The sequence below is a fragment of the Schistocerca americana genome, chromosome 11, assembly GCF_021461395.2.
Source record: "Schistocerca americana isolate TAMUIC-IGC-003095 chromosome 11, iqSchAmer2.1, whole genome shotgun sequence".
Taxonomy (NCBI): domain Eukaryota; kingdom Metazoa; phylum Arthropoda; class Insecta; order Orthoptera; family Acrididae; genus Schistocerca; species Schistocerca americana.
In genome coordinates this window covers 109826082-109837817 of record NC_060129.1, presented here as the reverse complement: position 1 = coordinate 109837817, position 11736 = coordinate 109826082, and positions in this window count along the sequence as shown.

Genomic DNA, 11736 nt, shown 5'->3' with positions numbered 1-11736 from the left:
AATAATGTTTGCTGTGCCTGCCAGCCAATGGAGTGGAAAAGATTTTACATACAGATATTTGCCAAGTTTATGAATACCAACATTAGATCACATGACCTTTCTCTGTACATCCACCTCCTCCCCACTTAAAAGACCTAAGCTTTAATATTTTATTTATACAGTAAGGAGACTCTACTAGTAAGTGACAGCTTCACAGAGTACTGTGAAAACATCACCAATCCTGACTTACAAACAAGGTGTTACAAACTTCTAGGACTTGCAGAGGGTAGTGAGTAGATAATATTTTGAATTTGAACTCATATCCAGAAATTTACCATTTCCATGCTACAACCATTTCAAAACAGGTTGGTAATGCAACCACATTTACAAGTAATTGATTAGGCACGGGCTGAGTGGTTCTAGGCACTTCAGTCTGGAACCACGTGACTGCTACAGTCACAGGTTTGAATCCTGCCTTGGGGATGGATGTGTGTGATGTCCTTAGGTTAGTTAGGTTTAAGTACACTACTGGCCATTAAAATTGCTACACCAAGAAAAAATGCAGATGATAAACGGGTATTCATAGGACAAATATATCATATTAGAACTGACATGTGATAACATTTTCATGCAATTTGGGTGCATAGATCCTGAGAAATCAGTACCCAGAACAACCACCTCTGGCTGTAATAATGGTCTTGATACACCTGGGCATTGAGTCAAACAGAGCTTGGATGGTGTGTACAGGTACAGCCGCCCATTCAGCTTCAACACGATACCACAGTTCATCGAGAGTAGTGACTGGCGTATTGTGATGAGCCAGTTGCTCGGCCACCATTGTACAGACGTTTTCAATTGGTGAGAGATCTGGAGAATGTGCTGGCCAGGGCAGCAGTCGAATATTTTCTGTATCCAGAAAGGCCTGTACAGGACCTGCAACATGCAGTTGTGCATTATCCTGCTGAAATGTAGAGTTTCACAGGGATCGAATCAAGGGTAGAGCCTAGAGTTGTAACACATCTGAAATGTAATGTCCACTGTTCAAAGTGCTGTCAATGTGAAGAAGAGGTGACCAAGACGTGTAACCAATTGCACCCCATACCATCATGCCGGGTGATACGCCAGTATGGTGATGATGAATACATGCTCCCAATGTGCATTCAGCACAATGTCACCAAACACGGATGCGACCATCATAATGCTGTAAACAGAACTTGGATTCATCTGAAAAAATGACTTTTTGTCATTTGTGCAGCCAGGTTCGTCTTCGAGTACACCATCGCAGGTGCTCCTGTCTGTGATGCAGCGTCAAGGGTAACCGCAGCCATGGTCTCCGAGCTGATAGTCCGAGCTGCTGCAAACGTCGTCGAACTGTTCGTGCAGATGGTCGTTGTCTTGCAAACGTCCCCATCTGTTGACTCACGGATCAAGACGTGCCTGAACGATCCATTGCAGCCACGCGGATAAGATGCCTGTCATCTCGACTGCTAGTGATACGAGGACATTGGGATCCAGCACGGCATTCCCCATTACCCTCCTGAACCCACCAATTCCATATTCTGCTAACAGTCATTGGATGTCGACCAACGCGAGCAGCAGTGTCGTGATACGATAAACCGCAATTGCGATTGGCTACAATCCGACCTTTATCAAAGTCAGAAATGTGATGGTACACATTTCTCCTCCTTACACGAGGCATCACAACAACATTTCACCAGGCAACGCCAGTCAACTGCTGTTTGTGTATGAGAAATCGGTCAGAAACTTTCTTCATGTCAGCATGTTGTAGGTGTCGCCACCAGCGCCACCCTTGCGTGAATGCTCTGAAAAGCTAATCATTTGCATATCACAGCATCTTCTTCCTGTCTGTTAAATTTTGCGTCTGTAGCATGTCATCTTCGTGGTGTAGCAATTTTAATGGCCTGTTGTGTAGTTCTAAGTTCTAGGGGGCTGATGACCTCAGATGTTTAGTACCATAGTGCTCAGAGACATTTGAACCATTTGATTAAGCATGACCCAGTCTTGCAGCTGTTGACGGGTTGTTTTTAATGTGATGTAGTACTGCCTCTTCCATTTCGAGTGTCTGGCACCTCCTTGTAGAAACACCAACATGCTTACTGATGGTGAAGGTACCCTTTCTTGAAGCCATTAGGTACTTGTGCAAAAAGGATATGCAGTGGAGTCAGATGTAGACAATAATCTTGATAAAGGCGACGAGCACCTCTTCCATCACTGAGAGCTTTACCATTCTGGAGGATATCGTGTTGTATGCTGCAAATGTATGCTCAGTCATGTTGCTCTGACACTCACACACACATAAACGATGCTCAAAACACATCCGGGATGTTGGATGGACATCATATGTCATATGGCGATCTGACATAACCTCCCTCCCACCATGACTACACTGTTGCATACTTATCTACCAAACACGTTTTCAAATGGCTGTGGCTTGGAAACAGTATGTTTTTGGACATGGGTTCCTATTCAAAATATTATGTACCCACTCCTCTCTGTAAGTCCTAGAAATCTTTAACAGGTAATTTCTGAACACTCAGCATATCTCAATTTTACTCCAGTCATCTACTGTAATCTATTCTACTTTTGTGTCTACAATCCTACCAATCTACCAGAAGACACAGCACGTCTATAAGCCCTTCTGTTTGATGTGTATCACAAACACACAAACCTGTACAGCTACATTGTCAATGCACATGTGCTTATGTATGTGTTCTACCCTCTTTAAAGTATTTGTGCAAAACTAGCCATCCAAATATTTTGTGTCCAACCCGGGGCATATTACTTAAGTCTTAACTGTGAACACCTTATTTATTCAGTTGAATTTCTCATTAGACATAACATTACTTCTCTCAGTTTTTGTCCTAGCTAATGAAAATTTTAGGTTAACAAGTTTAGACATGCAGTGTGAGTTGATGTCTAGCAGCATGGTATGAAAATGTAGCCGCTTTAGCAGCACATTACACATCACTGATATTTCTGTCTTTGGCTTTAAAAAAATATCTTAAGTTTGGTGAAGCAATCACTTTAATAGTATTCCTACATTTAACTGTTTTCATGAGATCTGTAATATCACTCGTTCTTTTATGAGTGACTGAAAACTGTTGAGTATACAGTGCACAATAAAAATGGTCATTGTTACTGTCACTACACAGTTTCAAAAATTTGTATCCCATTTGCAGGTAAACACTAAACACAAGACTTTATTTTGCCTATTGGTAAGTAACCAAACAGAAAAGGAAGAGATATAAAATGATCGAAAATGTGTAGACAAGTTGCTTGGCATATGAAAACTGCATAAACACATTGCTCTATTGAGTTGCCAAATAGCTAAGTAAAAAGCTGGGCCAGAACCAGTAGCCACATCTCACTAAGGATGTCTGAGGAAGGTACGGCCATAAGATTATGGTTATAAATGCAGTGTCAGACATAGAGGCCAAAATTAAAAAAAAAAAAAAAATTCTCACTAATCATAAAATTCTCAAACTCTACACATTTGTGCAATCTCTGTTCAGAACTAAAATGAGGACAGGCCAGGATAATCCTTGCCATGTGATAACTCTATCCACAAGCAAGCAAAACTTTCATTCTTTCACGTGTCTGTCAACAACTCTGGTATTTTATGAACTGTCACCTTCACTCCTACATTACTTACATCCTGCCAAAACTTTCCATACTGTATTTACATACTAAAACATGTATTCAGTCTTAGTAAATTCAACACATACAAGAATAAACTGCTACCTCTAACATTATAATTATAATTTCCAGATTCTGACAGGACATGACTACACCACTGAATGAAGCTTCGAGTTTAACAGCAATATTGAAGAACAGGACCCACAAATTGAAGACAAAAAATTAAGGAAATGGATGTCATATGATGCATGATCAGTGAGAAGGAATAAAGTGGAATGTGATGAAACAAATGCTGCACACTAGCTTGAGGTCATAAAGAAGGTGATGAAAGAGTAAAGAGAAATTAAACTAAACCAGTTACATGGCAAGGATTATGGAACTGCAAAATGGTGAAATAAATATGCATCAATAGGCTTACTCACTGGCACACAACAACAAGGTGATAGAGAATGTGAACGTAACAGTTAAGAAAAAGTGGCCACAGTTTGGCAAATTATCAAAGGTGTGTAGTAATCCTCTTATTTAACTGATTGCAAAACTAAGGCCATAATTTTTGTCAAAGTTACACACCACACTGTCGTCACATAGTGAGTGACATTTTCAAATATTTATTTGAGGGGCATTCATAAGTAATGTAACACATTTTTTTTCTCGGACAGTTTCAACTGAAAAAAATGTGGAATTTGCTGTGGGGCATTGTGGAATAATCCCTGCTCCTGCATGTATAGTTTCATGAAGTTCCATTGTGTAGTGGCGCTCTGCATTGCCTTCAAAATGGTGTCTGCAATGGAGGTATGTTCCAAGCAGAGAGCTTTCATTGAGTTTCTGTTGGTAGAAAACCACAGCATCACAGATATTTGTAAGCACTTGCAGAATGTCTACAGAGAACAGAAGACGGGGAGTCTTTAGGAGAAGCATCTGTTGTCACTGCAATAAGGTTGGGCAAACCTGTCCAATCTCCTGCATGCCGGCCGGCAAGACACACGCAACTGAGACTCCTGCAATATTGGAACGTGTAGACACTCTTATTTGAGGCTATTGATGAATCACAATCAAACACTTCGCTGCTCAACTGGACACCTCTGTCGGTAGTGCTGACACACTTGTCCACCAGATGGGGTACTTAAAAGTGTGTGCTCGCTGAGCTCATTGCTGCCTAATGAACCTTAAATGACAAAAAGTTTGGCCCAGTGAACTATGCACTCTGTGTTAAGCAGTACGGGGATCCTTATATGAAGTATTCGGTACCACACTGTTACGTATTATACTATGTAAATTTCACAGTATTGCAAATGTTAAAATATGGTTTTTGATGCTCTGCATTGTATAAAATAGCATTGTACACAATATATATAAAATGTGACAGACCCATTTAGCCATCTACAGTTTTATTTAAATACAATAAGAGGAATCTTTAATTAGTGCACATGTATCCTATTGCAATCATAGATTTTACGAAATATACAGAAAACATAATTATTTCATTTCCCTAACTATCAGACAATAATCATGTACAAGTGTTAGTGTTAAAATTAGTTCAGTCATTAAATGGGAAATAAGTTGTCAAAATTCAATTATTTCATAACAGGTGAAAATTTGTGCTTTTGGTAAATTTCTGGCTAACTGATTCACTGAAAGAAACTTCCTGGCAGATTAAGACCGTGTGCTGAACTGAGACTCGAACTCGGGACCTTTGCCTTTCACGGGCAAGTGCTCTACCAACTGAGCTACCCAAGCACAACTCACGCCCTGTCCTCACAGCTTTACTTCTGCCAGTACCTTGTCTCCTACCCTCCAAACTTTAAGTTTCATATCAGCGCACACTCCGCTGCAGAGTGAAAATCTCATTCTGGAAACATCCCCCAGGCTGTGGCTAAGCCATGTCTCCGCAATATCCTTTCTTTCAGGAGTGCTAGTTCGGCAAGGTTCGCAGAAGAGCTTCTGTAAAGTTTGGAAGGTAGGAGACGAGGTACTGGCAGAAGTAAAGCTGTGAGGACGGGGCGTGAGTCGTGCTTCGGTAGCTCAGTTGGTAGAGCACTTGCACGCGAAAGGCAAAGGTCCCGAGTTCGAGTCTCGGTTTGGCACACTGGTTTAATCTGCCAGGAAGTTTCATATCAGCGCAGACTCCGCTGCAGAGTGAAAATCTCATTCTGATTCACTGAAAATTGCAGTTACTCTTAGGAGAGTATATTTCTATAATAACTCAAATCAGATTCATTGCAATTAATTCTGTAATGATGAGTTCTGGAACTTCCTGTCGCAAGCAAACTATTATTTCGATCATTTTGTCAAATAAAGATTATTATCTAAAATTTGAAACACTGAATCTGTTTTTGCATTATGTAAAATACTCAGAAATATGTTAGCATCAAAGTTTCTTTTTTAATTAACTTGACATTAATTATTTTGTATCAAGTATTGTTAGTCACATTTCACAAGCAGAATTTTGTTACTAAATTTGCAATTTGAATTTTAGAAATCACATTTGTTATATTATTAATGTGGCTCTGCTGAACAATACTTTCAAATAACTTCTATTGTTAAGAAACCATACAATTTAGAGTAGTGCCAGTAGTGGGGCAGTTGTTCTCAGGTGTCAGAGTACATTAACTTTTTTTTACTCAAACCTTTCACAGTAGTGTAAATCTAATCAAAGTACCCACAAAATGGTAAATAGTTTCATTCCTGATGATGTTCATCATCATCGTCTGCAGCAGTATTCTTACATACAGGCCATTTTGTCAAGTCATCGTAGAAATACTTATATTCTAATTGGGTATTTTGCTGTTGTTTGTTACCATTGCTAAGGTTCCCCATCTCTCTCTCTATCTCTAAAAAAAAAAAAAAAAACAACTTTTCTTGAGGATGTAATTCATAAGCATTGTCAAGTTATATTTTTAGTAGTGTTTTAAGTTGTTTCTTTCTTTTACTCAGACATTTTCACAGTATTGTACATCTAACCAATGTATACACAAAATGGTTTCATTGGTGATGTTGAACATCATCACCAGCAGCAGCAGTGTTACATACTGACCATTTTATCAAATCATAGAAATATCTATATTCATGTGGAATATAATTGTCTAAACATCGAATGTCTTTCATGTTGTTCCTCTTAAGAGCCTTTTCAAAATTAAAAACAGCAGACCCTCCCAGAAAATGAAAGACTGAATGTATGCTTCTGTAATCCATCTATGTATTCAGAAGAACCTGACTGTAGCTGACTATGTTGAAGATGCATAAAGGAACATGATTGAAACATGACTTTTTGAAATATGTCTATCTTGTGATTCATTTGGCAGTCCCCCCTTTGCAGAAATATGTTGGCCACTGCTTAGGGAAGTTGTAGATAGCTTCAGTTTCCATTGGATTTGCAGTGAACTTACAATTTCTGGAAGCACTGGCAATATTCTTTCACTGTATTCATACTGTCAACTCTCCTGGTTACCTGTTCCAGCATGGAAAATTTCCTGTTGCATACAGTATATAAATTCCCATGAACAGGAAAAAACTGTTCCACTTTTTTAAAATGTTTCTGTGTCCTTCAAAGATGCACACAATATACAGGAATTATTATTTTCCCACTGCAACTGTCAGAAAACAACCTTAGCTCTTAAACATCTTGTGATAGGTATTCTTTTATTTAATCAAATGAGAAGTCACACAGTTCATTTGCTCATTCCTCATAATGCCTTCTTGGCATACTTGCATTGCATACTCATTATACTTCATGTTATGGAAACAAGATACATTTACCCACAGCTGCCAAACTTGAGCTATGAAAAGCAAAACATAGCACATAGTGCATAATGGATTTGACAGGTGGCATATGAAGATGATCACTATTGAAAGGACATTATTGCAGGAGTAGATCCTTTTCAGGAATGATGTCCCCAAAATCAGGTTGCAGATACTATGTGTAGAATAAAGCACTTTGCATGTTGAAAGATGTATCTATGTGTACAGAGCACAATGTTGGAATTACTTATATGCTTATTTCATCATCATTATCATTATATTCGTGTAGTGTATTTGTGATTAACTGAACTGCAGATCAGGATTCATCATTCCGTTTCACTTTCTTCATTGTGGAGAGCCTTGGAGTAGACGTTTCAACATCTGTTGACTCAAGAACTGCGCATGTAGTTGCTGGGTTTTCATTGACTATAACTGTTACTACCATTCTACCCACTTCTGGTTCAGAATAGGTTAGAGCTACATTACTACCTTTCTATACTTTTCTACCTCAAGTGTAGAAACAGCTACACATAAGAGTAGATATACAAACACGAAAAATGTGGCTGTGTGCCGTCAATGGGAATAGAGTTACCCTAGTTTTTCTTGGAACTTAGTGCTCCGTCAACAATCCCAGTTCATGAAAAATACCACAAATTTCGTGTTTATATCTGACAAACACACTGTGCCATGATTTAAATGTTTTGCCATTACATACTACATCATTAGCAGACAAATCTAAGAACATTTTATGTTCTCTATTGTCTTGTTGTTTTGAACATTTAACATAGTGCACATGTTCCCAAATTTTTCGTAGCACTCCTTCATGCTGCATGACTGCAGCTGAAACTTTTCACCTCTGAAGACTCTAGATACAACCTCTAGCTGGGAATGTTGCAGACAGGCACAGTTGAAAGGCTCTGACACATAAGCTTTCAGACACAGCCTTCATCAGAAAAAGAAAGAGAAATACACACTAATCATTCACACAAGCAAGTGCATCCCATGCATGCATGACTGCCAACTCCAGCCTAAGCTGATGGAGTTGGTGGTCATGTGGGCACGATGTGCGCTTGCATGAATGATTGAATGGCGTGTTTTTTCTTCCTCTGATGAAGGCTGTAGCTGAAAGCTAACGTGTAAGTGTCTTTTTGACTGTGCCTGTTTGCATCTTGACATGTCATCTTTATGGGAAGTAGCAACATATCTATTACTACATTGCTGAAATACATACAGTATCATCCATTAATTATGAGAGCTCAAAATATAGAATGGTGTGACAGCAAAAATCTCACATCAACATTTTAATTCAAGGAATACACATTATTAGAATGGATAACATTTTGTTTTATAAAATCCTAAGCCCAGACAATATTAAAGTGCCTGTTGGTTTTTATGGCCTTTTTGAACTGAACTGAATGCTTTATGTGTGTGCATGACTGGGGTTCCCTGATTTTAACCAAGTGCCTCACAAGTGTCTGATTTCATTTGAGGAGTTCCCTGCCATTCTGGTTGAAATCACAGTGTGTCAGTGGGTTAGTCATGATATTCTACAATGCATATGAAGCCAATGTTATTGTGATCAACTTGGAAATTGTATCAGAACTTTTACATCACGTATGTTAAGCACAAGTGCAAGCAAGAAGCTCACCATTTGTGGAAGGAAGCTAAGCTGAAGGTTGCTGAGAAGAATTCTTTTAGTGAACATACACACTCTTATAATGAAAAGCTATATGATTATGCGGTTCAGAGGAAGGTACAGACAAGGTTATCTTTCAGCTCTGAAGTAAATAAAGGTTCAATGACATTTAATCTATGCAATATATCCATAAAAGCTCAATTTTTTTAAAGAAACCATCAAAAGAGTTAATACTATTTCCATGGATCCTTTTTGTTTGCATATCTCCATCTGTCTGCCTGAATGCTACTCAGGGTTGGAATGTTTAAAATAGTGTTTTTACCATTTGTTCAAAAAGCTCAAATGGCTCTGAGCACTATGGGACTTAACTTCTGAGGTCATAAGTCCCCGATGTAATGGATCTGGGAGATGTGTTGTTTTCTACTGGATTTGTCGATACCAAATCTAATGAGGGAGGTTGTAAATGCTTCCTTATATTTTTGTCAGAATATTTTTTGTGAATTGTAACTTGCCTTATTTTATGCTAATTTGCTTATATGTCTGAGAGTGACAGCATATTAATTAATATTAGTAGATGTGATGAAGAATATCAAACAGACTGGTTACAAGTGGAAGCTTGTGTGTTGTGTGAGATGTCTTTGATGCTGGAGACATCTTTGACCGTAGTCAGTCAGCAGTGAACTCTCGGTGTGTGATGGTGGAACAATGTACAGGTTCTCATTATAATAATTTGCAAGTGACCAGCAAAAATGATTCTTCTACTACTTTTTTATATAAACATCAAAAAGAAAGCACATTCAGAGAAATGGTATTTGAAGCACCAAAAATGAGGCAAACGCATTGAACCAGGACATTTCTGCAGCCGACAAAACAGCATTATGGAATCCTACTATCACTAAACGACTGAAGCCAACACAAAAAAAGGTCAAATATCATCTTAAAAACATTTCACGAAAAAGTGAATACTGTCACAAAATACGCTAAAGTCAAGTATATAAAAATAGTGAGCATATTTCACCTAGAACTTAGAACTGCTTAAACCTAACTAACCTAAGGACATCACACACATCCATGCCCGAGGCAGGATTCAAACCTGCGACCGTAGCGATTGCACGGTTCCAGACTGTAGCGCCTAGAACTGCTCGGCCGCACCATCCGGCTTACCATTTGTTAAAAACACTGCTAAATTCACTTTCCAAACAATAGATGATTTTATTAAGGTTTTTTAATCAATGGTAATGTGTTTTTACCCAACTATAGTCCGTGGCTCGTGGTCTTGCAGTAGTATTCTCGCTTCCCGTGCACGGGGTACCGGGTTCGATTCCCGTCAGAGAAAGGGATTTTCTCTGCCTCGAGATGAGTGGGTGTTGTGTGTCTTTCATCAAACAACATGGTATTTGAAGCACCAAAAATGAGGCAAACACATTGAACCAGGACATTTCCGCAGCCGACAAAACAGCATTATGGAATCGTACTTTCACTAAAGGACTGAAGCCAACACAAAAAAAGGTCAAATATCATCTTATAAACATTTCACGAAAAAGTGAGTACTGTCACAAAATACGCTAAATTCAAGTATATAAAAATAGTGAGCATATTTCACCTAGAACTTAGAACTACTTAAACCTAACTAACCTAAGGACATCACACACATCCATGCCCGAGGCAGGATTCAAACCTGCGACCGTAGAGATTGCACGGTTCCAGACTGTAGCGCCTAGAACTGCTCGGCCGCACCTTCCGGCTTACCATTTGTTAAAAACACTGTTAAATTCACTTTCCAAATAATAGATGTTTTTATTACGGTTTTTTAATCAATGGTAATATGTTTTTACCCAACTATAGTCCGTGGCTCGTGGTCTTGCAGTAGCATTCTCGCTTCCCATGCACGGGGTACCGGGTTCGATTCCCGTCGGAAATAGGGATTTTCTCTGCCTCGAGATGACTGGGTGTTGTATGTCTTTCATCATACAACATGGTATTTGAAGCACCAAAAATGAGGCAAATGCATTGAACCAGGACATTTCCGCAGCCGACGAAACAGCATTATGGAATCATACTTTCACTAAACGACTGTAGCCAACACAAAAAAAGGTCAAATATCATCTTATAAACATTTCACGAAAAAGTGAGTACTGTCACAAAATACGCTAAAGTCAAGTATATAAAAATAGTGAGCATATTTCACCTAGAACTTAGAACTGCTTAAACCTAACTAACCTAAGGACATCACACACATCCATGCCCGAGGCAGGATTCAAACCTGCGACCGTAGCGATTGCACGGTTCCAGACTGTAGCGCCTAGAACTGCTCGGCCGCACCATCCGGCTTACCATTTGTTAAAAACACTGTTAAATTCACTTTCCAAATAATAGATGTTTTTATTAAGGTTTTTTAATCAATGGTAATGTGTTTTTACCCAACTATAGTCCGTGGCTCGTGGTCTTGCAGTAGCATTCTCGCTTCCCGTGCACGGGGTACCGGGTTCGATTCCCGTCGGAGGCAGGGATTTTCTCTGCCTCGAGATGACTGGGTGTTGTATGTCTTTCATCATACAACATGGTATTTGAAGCACCAAAAATGAGGCAAATGCATTGAACCAGGACATTTCCGCAGCCGACGAAACAGCATTATGGAATCATACTTTCACTAAACGACTGAAGCCAACACAAAAAAAGGTCAAATATCATCTTATAAACATTTCACGAAAAAGTGAGTACTGTCA